The sequence below is a fragment of the Plectrocnemia conspersa genome, unplaced genomic scaffold, assembly GCF_051122295.1.
Source record: "Plectrocnemia conspersa isolate PC_06_02 unplaced genomic scaffold, ASM5112229v1 ptg000008l, whole genome shotgun sequence".
NCBI lineage: Eukaryota > Metazoa > Arthropoda > Insecta > Trichoptera > Polycentropodidae > Plectrocnemia > Plectrocnemia conspersa.
This window is the reverse complement of record NW_028277172.1, coordinates 20,740,787-20,756,341: the sequence shown is the minus strand read 5'-3', so window position 1 is coordinate 20,756,341 and position 15,555 is coordinate 20,740,787. Positions and strand designations below refer to the sequence as shown.

The following is a 15,555-nucleotide window of genomic DNA, read 5'->3' as shown; positions in this document are numbered from 1 at the left end:
CAGCGCTAGTACCATAGTGATGACTGCTGATTCGAGCATGTTCAAGGTCGCTATTAACAGCAAAATACCACACTACAAAGTCTACACCGTCACCTATGTCAATAGTTGCAATGTGATGTACACATAGGCGACCAAAAATATCATGTGGATTTTTAAATCAAACTCACAACAAACGTGTAAACCAAATCATCACATTAAATTAGTGCATTCATAGATCGCCTTGTTTAAATTGACATTTAACCTTTCATTCACGGCATGTTCTACATCTTTAGGTCGTAATTGATAAGTTGAAAGCTCAACTATCACAAATAATAATTGTATTTTTATCGATTGATTCAGACAATACCTTAATTATTCAGAGCAGTCAATTGTATAATGTCGCGTTTTATCATTACAAAAATAGTTAAATTACTGTTTTTATATACATACACAAATCCTTGGCACTGACTTTAGCATTATAATTAACGACGGTAGTATAATCATGTTATGACTCACTACAAATCAAAATTGAATAAACATCAGGTAAATAATTGACGAACAACAACAGTGTTTCCTTAACTTTTACATATGGCAGACCAGTTTGTATGTAATATAATTCGCGGGCCACATTAATACACATAATAAAATATAATCTTATGATCTTCAAAACTAGATTTTAATCTCCAATATTATTAAAATAAACAATCTAAAAATATTATAGTGGGTGACTTTGATGCAGCGGTCAGGAGCGGGGCTCGCCGAGTTCATATAGCATTATATATATTTTATCATAAGCTAAGCTTACGTATACTTATTATTATTATTATTATTTATCAAATTATCTTAATTTATTATAGATTTATTAACATTAAATACAAGTCAATAGTGTACTTTTACCCTATGCTCAAACGCTTAAAAGCAATAACAATTTTTTATATAAAATTTCAATATTTCTTGAATTTTATAGCAAAACTCCGAATATTTCAATACGAAATATATTAGCCTGTTTTTAACTATTCATTATTCGAAGTCTTGAGTAAAATATTTATTATTTAGTAGATTATCTAAAATAGTAAAATAGTAACTTAGACTTAGGAATCTGGCCCACCGCCAGGGCTCCGCCCTTGGCTGCTCGGGTTTTCATATGCTTTATATCGGCACCTTCAGAGATAGTAGCCCTTAGAACTTGAAGGGCTTATATTATATTTTGTTTGGTTACCTTATTTGCCTTACGTATACAATTATTATTCAGTTTAAAAAAAAAATTCTGATTCTAAAAATAGTGATTTTGGAAGTAATGAATTCTTTAATGTCGGTTTTTTATATCCGTTTTTGTAAAATATTTTCCACCTAAAAACTGTTACAGAGATCTAAATAGATAATAGTAGTTAGCAATGTCTGAAGAACACGTTGGGGGAGAAGGAGTTTCCAGGAAAATACATTTTTCTATCGTATTCTTGGATATTTGAGGGCGAGCGTTGTCTTGGTGTAAAATTACCCTTGTTTACTTTATAAGGGAAGGTCTTAGGCTTTTAAACGGATTAGCTGAGCACACTATGTGTCTGTCGTAATTGTCTATCAATAATCTAATAACTCATAATGAATTAAACCCTTTATATCCCACCAAATGCATAACATTATCTTATTGGAGGTGTATTTGGGGATTGATTGGCATCCAGTCACAGCATTTTACGTCGCCTATTAAAGTAAATGATCCACTTCTCATCTACAGAAATTTGACTCAAAAATATATCTTTTTGTTCTAGAATCATTAATTATTGGCATATTGAAATGTCTGATCGTTAATCTCGGACTTGCTTTGATGAAAGTCCTAATATCCTCACTAACAACCTCTAAGGACTAACCGAACTACGTAGATATTTAATGTCAATATTCCCGGAACGAAGTTTTTAGAATCCTTTGTAGCATTCCTGCATTGCATTACACGTGTTTTTAACTGCTATTGTCGCATTATGACCGAGTGGAAACTCATAAAGCATAATATAGCTTAACTGAGATTAATTTATTTCCATTAATACCATTGTCGATTTAGGGTTGAAAAAATATCCCGGTACTAAATAGCATCATTGATACGACTACTGTTGACAAATTCCGAAATTAATTTTAATTTATTAAAATGTATATTTTTTCTGCAAATTTATGTGAAGAAAAACACAATTACTAATCTGATACATATTTAAGCTTGGAACATTTAATACTCAATTATTATTTAGCGGATGAATGCTGACGGGTGGTTGTTATACATATATTGCAGTTGTATTTTTTTGTAGTTGTTATAATAGTTATACGATTATTAAATCGAATGATTTCTGGCGGACGAGATTGTGGTCCAACAATAGTTAAAGTTACCCTCGCCGCCACACGTCAGTGTTACTAGAGTAGAGCCTAGTTTTGTGGCCAAATAAATCGGCCCCCACAATTATAACATTTTTTGTTATTTTTTATTGTTAATATTTAATATTCGAATAGTTAAAAATAACTAATATTTGGAAACTCCAGTGTGTATGAATAAAAGAGAGACATGTTCAGTAATAAACGTCATGTGTTGTATTGAATGTGTTCATTACACCTGTATGTATTCAGTACGATATATAAGTAGTGTAAGTCGATTACTAACACCTGAAGACTTGAGCTTGAATCCCATATTAAGCCTAATACTTGTTTAATTATATTATTTATAATTATTGAACCGATTGATCATCGCAGATTTCAACTATTGTGAAATATCAACCATTCAATCGTAACTATAGTATTAATTGAATCGCGCAGCGGAAAAGTTTGCATGTCTCTAGAATACTTGTATAAAATATATCTATATAGTAGCAGTCGCATCTCCCTTCCCTCCTCCGGGGTGCTGTTACTTACGAGCTCGAAATTTCGCATATGAACCCTAGTATTTTAAATTTCTGTCGTGTTTGTAACATCCAAATTAGTGATTTTTATATAATTTTATCTCTGATCGATGATTCCCAATTAGGTTTATTAGATTTTTCTAATCTCACGGATGAATATCATGACCATGCATATACGATAGTAAAAAATCTCTTATAAAGGAACAACTCACTAGTATTTTGCTTATATTTATGCTATTAATTTAAATAATAAATGTGATCATCTGTGTGGAAAGCGCTGAAGTTAGTCACAAGTGAACTAATACATATTTTAATAATGGTTTTAAAGTTGGCTAAATTTATTTAATATTATTTTCAATTCAAATATGTTGGATAAACTAATTTAATTTAATTATGTTTTAATAATAATTATAAATAATTTGAAATCTATAAATAAGTATACTTGTACGATACTATTAAATAATAAGCCAATTATTCATACTTAATTTAATATTAAATTAAAATAAGACGCTCTCACATGTCGCCATAATCAAATACGAACGTTTAAAGTGACTTTATCTTGTCGGTTTGCGCATAAATCATTCCTTTTAAGTCATCGGTCATTCTCTTGTCGCATAAATTTACCCACAATTATTGTTATCTTACAACTGTGCAATTATTGTTATTTTTCTTTTTTCCAGAGTCTCTGTAGTGGCAATGTGTCTCGCTAACATCCAACACGTGAGTAAATGAAGACAACGAAGTTTAACTGGTCCAACGAGACGAAAAGAGAACGAGGTATAAACGCGATCCCAGTGATTCCATCCATCTTTTATTTAAACTATAGAACACAAATTGTTTGTAAATCAAATCTATATATTAAAAAATATTTTTAATAACGCCATCTATATATAATAACTGAAACTATGGTATATATCGCATTTTTCAACCATAGTGTATTTAGTTCATCTGCGTGCTCGTAGATGGTGCTGTATTAAATAATTAGTTTAGGATGCACACGTGCGCTTATTTTGAATCGTATCAATTATGACGAGGCAGTCGTTGGTTTTAAAGGTTATCTATGGTTATATTGATGCATCCCCGTAAGGAAAACATATCTAATCTGAACTAGAAACGGTTCAAAGACAACGGTGTCACCTTGCGACAGCGAATGCAACACGTTTCGCGTGGGAAATGGCCTCCTTTGTCCGCATTGCGGTGACCGAGTCCCGCATTGGCTTCTCGCCCACCAAAGCTCGTCCATGTTGTGAAATCCTGCGGGACTGCAAGATGCATTTCCTCCAGAGGAGGTCCAGAATTAAGAAACGCTGGAAAACCCATTTGAATGCAATATGCTAACAATTCAGATAATCTTTTAATTCTAAGTATATATGTACATATGTTTGATGATAACACTGTACAACAATATTCAAAGATAAAATAATTGTATTTATATATTTATACCTTATCAATTAATTAATCTATATAGATTTAAATATTTGCATATGAAACGTTGAGAATATTAAGAGTGAACTCAACAATTACATGTGTTAGATAATCCACTATAAAGTTATTTAAATCATCAACCAGCAAGTTCAGGGTATGGAAAATTATCCATTTTGTATTACTTGATATACAGTAATATGTATTCGATATTTTTGTACCATACATGAATGACCTAGCTCGAATTGAATTAATCATCACGATAATAATCCGTGAGATTAAGCTTAAAATATCCTAATCTGTGATGAGACCTTATCGGGGGAAAAAACTAATGTAATTTTATATGTTATCGGCGTTGTATAACAATAATTTAGACAAATAATTGTACACATACATTTTTATTAATTGATATTTATTTTGTGACATTAATTAGTAATGTAGCTTTGATCAATATTTATATTAATAGTGTACCTTTCTATTTTACAACAACAATCTAAAGTGATATTTTAGCTAATAAATACAAGTTTTTATCGATTGTGACAAAATAATATAAAATTTAATTATTTAGAATTCAATTTTATTAAAGTAATTCTAATATCTCCATAAATATAATATATTAATAAATTTGTTTTAATTGCAATGATGTTCTTTGCGATAGATTTTTTGTAGAATCGTATATCTTGATATAGAATAAAGTTCTTACTTTATCTTCTCTCGCCCAATCGAACGAATTTTTATAAAATGCTGAATAAAATCAGTTTTTTAATATATTCTATTAAAGTATATTTTTTTGTTATCCATACTTAAACTTTGATATGTATTATTATTTTTCTGTTTAAAACATATATTAAAAAAAATTAACAATTAGGGACGTGCTATTAGGGTGCATGTAGTTGGGGTACTAGAAAATACATTTTTGCAAATCGGTAACGTGTGGTGAAATATCCTCCCTTTGGCTCGCTCACACGTAAAGTTGCGGGTGTCCACAATTTACCGTGCTATTGGGGATACTGTATTTTACTTTATTTATTTAAAAAAAATAATGCATGAAGTGTATCATGATGAATTCAAATTTTTGTACAAAAAATATTTGCAATGCTAAAAATACGTTACGTTGGTTAATTATTAATAAGTTTTTATATATAATTGTATAGTATATTCAAATAATTTAAAATCTTTTTGTAGTTAAATTTCTTTCACTTTTGAAACAATCATAATAATGATATATATTATGCATTCATGGATTTTGAGTTGAGTCAATGAGGCAAAGAGTCTTATCGCTGTTGTTTTGCTTAGGAATTTATTCATCGATTTTGTGCTTTATTTATAATTTTTGAGAAAAATATTAATATTGAGTCAAAAACGCCGGTTTTTTCTTTAAATGACTGAAAACCCGGTTAGCTAATTTCGCTTATTATTTAATATTTTATGTGGTATTTATTTTGCTGTTATATTTATGTACAACACTTCTTCCATATGCTTAAAAAACTTCTCACAGTGGTTGTGAATAAGGTTCGGTAACTAAATTTGCTGTAATTCAATATGTTCTGCCTTACTGTAAATATTGTATTTACTGTTCATTTTCTTAACCACATATTCAATTTTTTCTGCCGTGAAAATTTGTCAATAACATTTAAGAAATGAACGTATTCAAAGATTGTAAGAAAAAAATTCGTTTCAAATAATGTGAGTAGAGGGGGGGGGGGAGAATTTTTGCCTTTATTAAGATTAACACTTCATGGCACAGTTCTAGGCGCTGCAATCTCTAGAGGCGCAGATGATTTTGGAGGATCTAACAGCCAAGGGCGGAGCCCCGGCGGCGATCCCGACTCCTATGTTGTCGCAGCTAAGACTGTGCTGCTAAGATTTATCACTAATTGTCTCATTAGCTCACTTAAGACATTCTTAAAATTAAACATTATTCGTATTGATTCAAAAGATTACAATATTAGTAATATCTGTATCTTATGTTGTGATAATTTCATTAACATTACGACCAGAATTATAATCGTGTAAATCTATTTTTGATAGGATAAAAAATACTTACAGTAAAATAATTTTAAAAGTGACCGCTTTGAATGTATTTTGGCTTTGGGTGGAAGCAAAAAATAAATACGTATTCAAAACATAAAGATGTGACTAGTTAGAAAAATCGATCCCAAAAAGTTTCGTCCTCTTCTCCCGTTTTTAACCAATGAACGTCGCAAATGTATTAATAATTTTCTTTTCACAGATTTATTTTATATAGTATTTGTATATTTTTTTTATTCTTTGGAAAAATATTTCTTTTGAAGATTTGTATTTGTATTTTCCTTTAGCATTGCTAGAATACATTTATCACTTTCATCTCAATGTTATTTATAAACTAACATTGCCTCGATTAAATTAATTAAAGAGAAGTGGTTTGAAAACTTTTTTATTTATTCTCTGACGAGTTCAGATGACTGTCGACTTGTTATAGCAAGTAGGTAAATTATGCAAATTGCTCACCACTATTCAGCTCGATGTACATACGTGCGGTAGCAGTGTATAATTGACGTATAAATAACGATATAATCGACGATAGTATAAACGACCTTTAATTGATAATCTGTTAGTTGCATCCTTATGTTGGAATCAATTTCTTTAGTTTTTATAGAACGTAAAAATCATTTTAATTAATATCTCAATTAAAACCTTTGTATGATCGATCAATTACAAAGGCGTAATTTAGTTGTGATTAACACAATTTCAGCACAAAGGCATCATGAGCTCATAGCTGGATAGTAGGAGGGGTTTATTTTGTGGGCATTGTTGAGTCATGAGATGAGCAGGAAAATTGTGAGTCACAGGGAAAACTTTGCGCCATGACAAAGCTTCAGTACAATTCGAGTGTGCGACGACGTAGCGCGATTTATGAAAAAAAGTGCAGAAAACCTACGTGAGAAGAAAGTGAATCAAAATACTGGCACACGGCCGGGTACCATCCTGTGGTCTCTCGTGTATTAGATGAGTGAACACAGCTGGTGGTATCTCAGTTGTTTGTCAGATAACATCGCCTCGATTGGTGAAGATTGAAGAATCGACGGAGTACTTGATGTTTTGATACGTTGTGTGTTTTGGTATACTCAAGGACATCTCGGATGCTGCTATCGGTAAATGGTGCTGCTTGATGTTGGTGTGCAGCTGTCATTATCGATAGTACGAAAGCTACAGATGGAAACCCAATTCGACCGTTTTATCAAAATTTACACCAATGAAACATTTATCTCGTTTAGGTTTATTACTCGTGTGTCTGTAATGTATATTTCTAATATTGGGTTCCTATCCAGGTCACTGTCAGATCGTTTTAAGTTGGTCATCACCGAGTGTGTTTGTGTATGTTACTCAACGAGCAAAACGTCTTCACGGCAACTACATGCGTTAAAACGGAACTAAATATTCAAATGTATTTTTGTACGTTGTAAAAAGTAAAATGTTTTATATTATTGAATATATATTTTTTGTAAAAGTGTAAAATTAAAATAATAAAGATGTAAAAATATACAGAAATATGTGTTTGAATCAATAAAATCTGTTCATCTCAATGACTAGTAAATAATATCCTTGGTATTGTATTTATTAATCCAAGAAAATTACATCCTACGTATTATGTAATTCCTCCATAATGTTTGCTCATAGCTATCAGGAAAACTATCTTTAAAAATAATCTTATTTATGCTCTACCAGCTAAGTTAAAAATATTGAAGGCCACAAATAAACTTATAAACACAAAGAGGTATTGAATATAAATCTAGATCTTTTCAACCTGTAGCTCTAACCGTTAGATTAGATCATGCAAATATTTTGTGCTGTACAAGAAATTTAAATGAGCAGAGTCATGCTCAGAATGGTTGTCCCTGCAGCACAATAGTGTTAAGGAAAGTATCTACAATAATTTATTTATGCAGAAAAATTTAATAAATAGTCATTTATTTTAAACCAGTGGTCTTTAACTTATATTATTTTTTACCTTTTGTTTCATTTAGGTGAAATTTTTAACGTTTGCCGTTGAAAATTACTCGCAAACCCCAATATAAAATCTCTATTATTGAGCAGGAATAAATATTTAGTATGTACAGCTTATGTGGAGCGCGTGTCACTAAAAATTATTGATGATTCGCGATATGAAGCGACGTCAAATATGGTTCCATTGCTCTCAGCAAAGTAAAGTTTAAGAGAAAAATTTTCAGATCGTATCCGTAATAACAGATTGTACTTTAGTGCATTTTTGCTAAGAACTTCGAGACACAATTTATTGAAATTTTTTAATCTGCTGTATAATATAAAAATAATCCGTCGATTGTCGGCGATTTCGCGATTGCGTCCCTTATTCTTGACTATTAAGGTCAAAAAATCAGCGCTCAATAACGCACCCCTTACACAAGCCATCCAGCTTCTGAAGGAGATTGCTAGACATAATGATGTTTTCGGCGATAGCCGGCACTATGAGGAGCTGAAACAATTTATATTAAATGATGCACATCACTATAATTTTTTACATAATTTTATTTTACTAAACATTTTAAAATATGTATGTTCATGTGTATGTATGTTTCGAATTGAGAATGAAGGGGTGTGACTTTGCAGGCAAGTAGACTGTAATAATTTATTTCATAGATATAATTTACCCAATATCTAAACAGTTTCGTATCACGAATGATGTTGTGTAGAGTTGTATTTGTCGGCTGAATTCTAGTGGAATATCAGGGATTGAATCCGCTGGTGTCTCTCGTGTCAATCAGCCTATGCCCGATGTGACCAACTGCCACAGCTTTCTTATTGCTCGTTCGGAAGGATGTTTATGAACAAATTGAATCACTTCTTGAACACACCTCCAAAATTGTTCACGCCTTAAGGCGTTAACCAAAGAAGAACTAAGAGTCGAACGTATTGTCTGCCATGCGTCTTTTCATATAAAGTGTAGTTTTTATTGACGGTGATAATAGCTGGTTAACGTCTCAGAAACTAGAGAATTCTAAGAACAATACGTATTGTCTCTAACGCGCGTCTTCTCATACCAATGATTGTTTTTGTGCTACTGAGATCTCTCTTTCGTTGTGTGATGTTTTCGTAGCTCTTTTAGTTGTTCAAGTCGTCATTATGGTGATTCTGTTTTAAAAACTAACCACAGCATTTAAAATTAGGCTACTTAGTAAAAAAAAAAATTTATAATCAAGCCTAAGATTTTCCTATGTATTCAAAATGAACTATGTCACGCAATGAGAACTTTTATTGTAATTATTCGAAAGTCTGGTAGTTAATACTTACTTATAGGTAAGCATTATGTCTCATTGACTTACTCAGATGGTACAGATTACCCAGTTAAAACGCATTGCGTTTATGCATTTTAGGTTACAACTGAAGATTAAAATAAATAATTAGAAAAAATAGTTGACTTACCCAGTTGATACAGATTTATCCCTTTGTAACACATTGGGCTTACGCATACAATGGAAGATTTGAAAATAAATAAATATTTATTATACTATGTTACACAGAATCGGTAAAATCACTTATTGCGTGAAATTGGCAAATATTGCCCAGTGCATGTAAAGTGCAAGCCCGTTGCTCCATTCATGAATTAGGCAAATTATCTTCTGAATTCATGCAATATGATACCAATAAGATCGTAGCGCTCCGTTAGTGTTTTTTGGAACCAAGTCAAATGTCATTTTTGCCAGTTGCGAAACATCACGTTTATTAAACGATACATTTTTGTTGCTTCTTTAATGTGTATGAAGAGTGTTGTCGTTAAAAATATTATTAAGAGATTAGCAGATATATTGTTATTTAATGATTTTTTTATGTTGGATCAGAACAGTGAACACCCCATTAATAACTGTTTTGAGTATCAAATATACCATAAGGCGTAAGAGAATAAAAATTGACCATACACCCATTACATAAATCGTGAAAGTACCTGTTGATAAAATTTATAGTTGAATACGAACATCACTGTAGTTAATGATTGATTTATTTGTATATAATGAAATGCGCTACTTTGCCCAAATGAAATGAAAAAAATAAGCAAAACAATTCCTGCCCAATTCACGCATTCGGCAGACAATTTGCCTAATTCATGAACGAAGCAACATGCTTGCCTTTTTTGTAAATTTGGCATTTTTTTTGCATATTTTACGCAATAAGCGATTTTACTAATACAGTATATAACTAAAAAAACTATTTCAATCCCATTCTAGCCATGAACAATCCTTGAGTGGGTTTGAAATGAGCGTAATTTCAACATTTCAATTCATGGTAAATATCATTAAAATTCTAACATCTGTTGCAGTGTTTTTAAGCTGCATGGTCTTGTGACTTTAAAATCATAAAAATAAAACATGAGCTTTCTATTGATATCTGTCTTTATACTTATTGAAAATACATTTGTTTTTTTTTTGCTATTTTTAGAAAACAGTAGTACTTAATTTAGAATAACTCAAAAAAATGCAAATGCTTGAGTTTGTATAACAATCTTATACATTTAATAGCTTCACTTATAAAGTGTGACAGATCAATCCATGTAAACAGAATTGTAATTTGATTTCTACGAATTGATTACACATATAATAGAGTAGCTATTTATGATTGACGCTTTAACTAAGCTATAGTTGTTAACATTAGTGCGTCAGAAATAATATTACTGGTTCAAGAGCACGTGTGTACAAACATGTGTGATTATTAATACTGAAATGATAATACTTACATGTTGTTTCTCTTTGCATATATGTACATAAAAATGTATAAACAGTTCAAAAAAATAGAATCTCATTCGAAAAAAAGGAACAGAAAAGCAAATATGAGAACAACACCGATTTAAATATAAATATATTTACATGTTTATTAAATCAAAGGTTAGCGACATTATCTGTCTCTCGACCTACATTTGACTTTTAATTTTAATCAGCAGTTGTAAAAAGGATTTTTGGGTATAAAAATATATTGGGCTTCGAAAAGATATATTTTTAATCCAGAGGTGATTTTTAAATATTTTAACAAAAACTACTATTTTATTTTATTAAAATTTATAAACCTATTTAATTTCAATTCGCATTCGATCAACACGTACAAAAACACAATTTTATGCACTAAACTTTTACGATTAGTGTTGAACTGGCGGCGAAATAACCATTGAGTGGCCACGTTACACTAAAATACGCATCAACGTCGAACGCATATTAAGCAATCTTGCTGTATTCGATGATCTGAACAACACATTAATGTTAGTCAAATAACATCTATCCTTCCGGTGCCCTTAAATATATTTTTAATAATAATTGTTCTATTCTAATATATATTTCAAGGTATATACGTATATTTTTTTATCATTTAAATAGAAACATAACTCATTATGGTTTCTTTGTCTTATCGTTTTCGAATGATTAAATAAAGCAATCGCACATTCCTTATTGTATTATCACAATAACAATATGCATAATGATGTGTCGTGTGCATTTGAATCCTACACGTCTATTAGACCTTGCCTCCCCGACCGCGTGTTTATATTATTACATTATACACACACAGAGACACTCGACAAAGACAGAGCCAATTAAACCAGGCGGTTTCTGTTCTGGTGCAAAAATGCACTTCGTTGCATAACCCAGCCAACGGCGAGCGCTTGATACATTGGGCGAGTGTGTTTATTGCACCGGTTGCAACCTAGATTCGCGGACGGCTCGGGTCTAAGAAAACGCACAAACTGGCACAGATTTTCCACCGTTGCGCTCTTTGCCAAATAAACTCAATTATGAAAATAAAAGAACGAACTGCGCTTTGATTAACCCAAATATTATGCTTTTTACGCGAGACGAAGTGGGTGCCGTTGATTCATCTTTCACTTCGTATTGTATCGTAAAATGCATGGTCAGCGAACTGTGGGTTCAATTATCTCTTGCTGAAAATACAATTTATAACATGTATATCATTCGTTAAAAAATACTGTATTACTCAAACATGAACATAAGACGTGAGAGAAAATTGCATTTTTTCATGTTAAATAACGTTTTCTGTGTATGCTGAGATATTCGTTTTTATCGAATGGAAAGCAATGAAGCCGCTGAAAATGTTTTTTTTATATTTCGTAAAATAATAAATAATCTTGGATTGTGGTTACACTATGAAAATATTTTTTTTTTAATATGTCATTTCAGTAAAATCATTACAGAATACAATTTTCTCTAAAATGTCCATGAAACTAAATTCGACAGTTGCGAAACGTCTATTTTCTATTCAGACCCAAACTAACATAATGAAGGTCTAAAACTAATTATAGTTTTAGAACTTTCATTATGTCGAGTCCAAAATACAAACTAAGCCAAATCATCTCTCAGAGTAAAATAAGCGGAAGAATAAGTACAGACAAACATCGCATCTCACATATTGCTCCACAGTATATCTGCATTTCAATATTACTCTATATCTTAAAAATATTATAGCTATCCTTACCGATATATTTTATGGACTTCTAATATAAAAGAGCTGATCAAAATATATTCAAACCGAATTTTGATCAATCGTTACCGAGCGTTCCCACTGCGACGTCACGTTTTTATTACTTTTGATTGCTTTAAAATGGCTATGAAACTCAATTTGACAGTTGCGAAACGTCCATTTGCTGTTCAAACCCAAACCTAACCTAATGAAAGTTCTAAAACTAGTATTAGAACTTTTATTAGGTCAAGTCTAAAATACGAACTAAGCCAGCTAATTTCGATATTACACTATGTTTTAAAAATATGTTAGCTATCTTAACCGATATTACTATTGACTTTTAATATAAGAGGGCTGATCAAAGTATTTTCAAAGCGAATTTTGGTCAATAGGAGAGCGCAAAAACAATTATCACTTCTGAGAAGTCAAAAATTCACGTCAAAAGCAATTAAATCGTGTTGGCGCCGTCGCAGTGGGAACGCTCGGTAACGAGCGTTCCCACTGCGACGGCGACGGCACGATTTTATTGCTTTTGACGTGAATTTTTGACTTCTCAGAATTGATACTTGTTTTTTGCGCTCTCCTATTGGGCAAAATTCGGTTTAGATGTGCTTCATTATATTCTCATAATCGATTTTATTGCTTTTGACCTGGACTGGAAATACACTATATGGCAACACTGAGCAGCAAAGAAAGCACGACTAAATATCAGATAAATATTTTTAAAAATTGTTAATGCCTAATTAAAATATTTCGCATAAAATTAGGCGCAACGGTGGTTAATTTTTATATTGTTTGTAGCATAGTCGTACCTATTATTATTTATATTACGATGTTAAAAAATACATAAAGTGCCATTTTTGTCATGAGTCCCGGAATCATAGTTTTCCCAGAGCCCGGGTTCGCCTTGTTTGATTTAGCCCCTTATAGTCTCAATACCTCATAATTAGTCAAAAACAAATTAAGAAATGTCTGTTCTCGATGATCATTAATTATTCTAGATAAAAATCTCTAAATTATTAGTATCTATCTCTGTGTTATAAATAGCACATTTAAAAACATATTATTAAAAGAGCTGAATCAAATACGATTAAACCAATCTTTTGTTTAAAAATAAAATGCAGACAAAAATAATTACATAAATATATATTCCTAAAATTATTTATACTGAAGAAGATTTACGAATGTTTCTGAATGTAAAAAATCTTGTTATCTTGAATCGTCAAATAAGCTTCTTCTTATTTATTTAAATATTTTCCAGGAAACAAGAGTCATTAATAAAAAAAATCCCGGCATTAACCGCAAGATTCAGGTACACCGCAAAAACGTGTGTAAAATAATATTTTTTCATCAGATTTTTTTTAAATAGTTGACGTTTTAAAACAAGTAAACAGCGGATTAGGCTGACTAACTAACATAGTCGCGATATTTACGGTTGATGTTGTACTTCCAGCGAAATAACCGTTGAGTGGAGAATCATAATTTGTATTTTAATATATTCGAAACGTGGTGGTAATGCGCTACTTACTGTTAATTGACATATATTGATTATAAATTATAATATGTTCAAGTTTATAATTAATTATTTAGATGTCACCGACTCCCAGAATGTCTGGTGTTTTATTTTTACTTATTTTTAATAATATATCTGTCTATTATGACATATAGTGATGTGTATTACTTGTCCAACCCTTATGGGCGGGCACCCAGCTTGTAACGGCCGGATGAGCGAGACATATACATTCATATTCATTAGTATTTCTCTCGAGCGCACGAGGAGACGTGCTCATCATCCTTGTTACAACACCCCCCCCCCCTGATATTCGAAGGATGTATATGTTGCCTCAGTCGCAAGCTTGGCCCTCGGTTCCCCTAAGGGCCGAGCATTTTGGTCTTTAATAAATAAGCAGTTCTTTTTTGTTGCCTAGCTTAATAGATCTTAATGCTAATGAAATATTTTTTTTATTTAGTTTCATTAAAAATCATTTTTTATATAAAAGGGTCAACAAAATGTTTTTACAAAAGATTTTGATAAATAAATATATAATTTAATCAAATCATTTGTGTCGGTGATAACTTGCATTAAACAATAAACTTCCTTGTTGCATCATTCGATATAAATGAGTAATTAATCATCGTCATTATAATTGTATTAAGTATTAGTAAAGTTGAATGTCTGTTTATATTCGAGTTACTAAGCTATAAGAGTATACGTAATGCTCTACATTATTTCTTCTTATATTTTTAAGAACAGTATTATGAAAATATATCATTAAGAATTAACTAGATTATGTTAATACGTAATCTAGATTAAAAGCGCTTTCGACAAACTCTCACTAATCATCAAAACATCCGTTACTAGAATCATAAAATGGAGAAAATCTCATATAGTAAAATGAAACATATTTGTACATGTATATAACCTATTTTAGGTGCTCAAGTTGCTCAATATTATTAGGTTATAGAATTTATTAACATTTAGACTATTAAAAGCTAATAATTCAGATGAATATAATGAAATTATTACTTATTAAGTAAGTAAATCATTTAACCTAATACGTTACAACCAAGTAAACACAAATACAAACTTTTAAGTAAGTAGTGAAACACCAGACTGATATCAAAGCCTGTAAAAAAGTGACATATTATTTTTAAATTATAAGTTATTATTACAACCAATATATGCCACTAGGCTCAACCTAGCTAGATTTTATTTAAAGTATTCATCCGCTAGATTAGGAAAATCTTGGAAAAAATATATTGTGGTGATCAATTAAATTATAATTATATAATAATCACTAGTTTTGAACTCCCAGACATAATAGAA

The 15,555-nt window shown here is 31.1% G+C and overlaps 1 long non-coding RNA gene across 1 annotated transcript in view; it reads left to right on the top strand.

Moving 5' to 3' along the window:
- LOC148233343 (uncharacterized) overlaps positions 1-15,555 on the top strand; it is a 72,303-nt gene that overhangs the window by 20,084 nt on the left and 36,664 nt on the right. The window contains exon 2 of the long non-coding RNA XR_015810334.1: positions 3,533-3,572. This is a non-coding gene — a long non-coding RNA (uncharacterized LOC148233343). The remainder of the gene's footprint in view (positions 1-3,532; positions 3,573-15,555) is intronic.